Consider the following 1979-nt stretch of genomic DNA (forward strand, 5'->3'; position numbering starts at 1 on the left):
TATATATATATATATATATATATATTCGCTTTGTGTGTAAAAGCGTGTAACAAAAAGGTCAACATTTGAATGAATCAACTCTTTTGATTTCCGGTTCTGTTTTCTGTTCGGTCTGTCCACAGACGGGGTGCTACTGCCCCCTGCTGGTGGGGAGACTAAAATATAAACGCATGGTGTAAACAACTCCCGAGTTTATATTTGGTTTATTTGCCGTTTAGTCAATTTAAACTTTAAAATCTAACTTGATCAGTACTGAAATATAAACGACAAAGGCTGTCTACAACAGGACAGGCTGTCAGTTCATACAGAGCGAGACAGAGACACAGGAGAAAAATAAGAATGTACACACTTATGCTTGCATTTGAGCAATTAAAATGTATCAATTTAAATTACCAGTCTTGTTTTCATCGTTGAAAATCTCTCATGGTACTTAAAATGAATTGAAAATAAATGTTAGTTCAAAGCTAGTTTTACAGGGTATAAATGTTTTGTAAATCAACTTATTATATTATGTGAATTTTTTTAAACGCATCTCTAGGAAAGCGAAGTGTAATTAAAATCATATTAAAACTATATTTTCTATTGGGAAAAAATGTATTTATAAAGAATAAGACATCAAAAGACTGCTCCAGGTGAGGCTCGAACTCACAACCTCGGCATTGCTCTACAATGTACTGTCATATAAGTACCGCGCGCTAACCGATTGCGCCACTGGAGCCTACCGTTACACACGCACAACTGGGGATATAAGCCAGAATAAGCCGGTGACGCGATAACCATTTTTGTTAAAGATTTTCTATATATATTGCCATTACATCTACTTGATTTATATCAAAATTACAGTTAGAACAAAGAAAAACGCTTCAACAGAGGATTAATTTAATCCATTTTATCCCTTCACTATGTTCGCTAGATACGATTCAAACCCACAAAAGCGAGTGAGAATACAAGCACAGCCAAAGTATAAAATCTAAAATAATTGAAGCCCTTAGTCGTCTGATTTGAAACCACAGAGTTTGATTTTAAAAGGCGAATATCCTATACGTGTTCGCCAGTGGTGTCCTCTTTATAAAAAGGACATGAATGCTAAAAAAAAAAAAAAAGAAGAAGAAGCTGTCGCGGGAACGCGCACGTACCTGCGCTACGCAATGACGTACGACTGCCGCACCAAAATTGTCTTTTCAAATTAGTGAAGATTAGATTGGAAATACAGATTTTTGAGTCTATGTTATAAATATCAACGAGAAAAAATAAAACAGTACTTCAAATGTAATATTTTCATTAACATATGTGTCTGTTATTTAGGAAAATATATTTCAAATATGTACTTATTTCAATTTTGAAGATTATGGGCCAACTGTGTAAACCAAGAAATTAATTTCCTTAAAAACTTTGGACCTTAAACAAAGAAAAAAAAAAGATAAATAAGGAATTTGGTTGGAAATCTTGGTCTAATAAATAAGTCAATTTGTTAAGCATTATATGTACAGTTCATAACTTAATTATGGCTTATTTAGTAGGAATTGCTGCCTCAATAAAGTGAAGTATTGATAAAATCAGCCTGCATCTTTGCAGAGGTGGTAAGGAGGTCCAGGTTGCTATAACTTCCTCTCCCTCTAGACAATAATCCATAGGAGAGTCAAAGATTTAGGATTAAAGTAGCCATAACAACCCATAACAACCTACTTACTGTAATGTACTGCATTTAGTTTCCTTTCATTTTTCAGCTTTGATTTGGAATCAAACTGGAGCCTGGATCTCTAATAATTCTAATTTAGGGAAACCACTTCCCTTGAAATTAAATGTCTAACCTCAGTGCAATACTAGTTGGCCACAAGAGGTCCTCCTTTTCTATAAAGTACCACCACATAACTATAAAACAGCTATTATTAAGATATAAATTACCTAAACTAATATATAGCTTACGTGCAAGTAATAGTATTAAGTTGTAGATTATTTAGATGTTTGGTGTGTGTCTG

At 33.7% G+C, this 1979-nt stretch overlaps 1 non-coding gene across 1 annotated transcript; it reads right to left on the reverse strand.

Moving 5' to 3' along the window:
* Nucleotides 1-624: 624 nt before the first annotated feature.
* On the reverse strand, nt 625-718 carry trnai-uau. The gene is made up of 2 exons: nt 681-718; nt 625-660 (listed from the first exon to the last, which is right to left on the reverse strand). It is a non-coding gene; the product is annotated as a tRNA-Ile (tRNA).
* Nucleotides 719-1979: the final 1261 nt, after the last annotated feature.

Source organism: Cyprinodon tularosa, unplaced genomic scaffold (assembly GCF_016077235.1).
Source record: "Cyprinodon tularosa strain WSP-4 unplaced genomic scaffold, ASM1607723v1 ctg43, whole genome shotgun sequence".
Classification (NCBI taxonomy): Eukaryota; Metazoa; Chordata; class Actinopteri; order Cyprinodontiformes; family Cyprinodontidae; genus Cyprinodon; species Cyprinodon tularosa.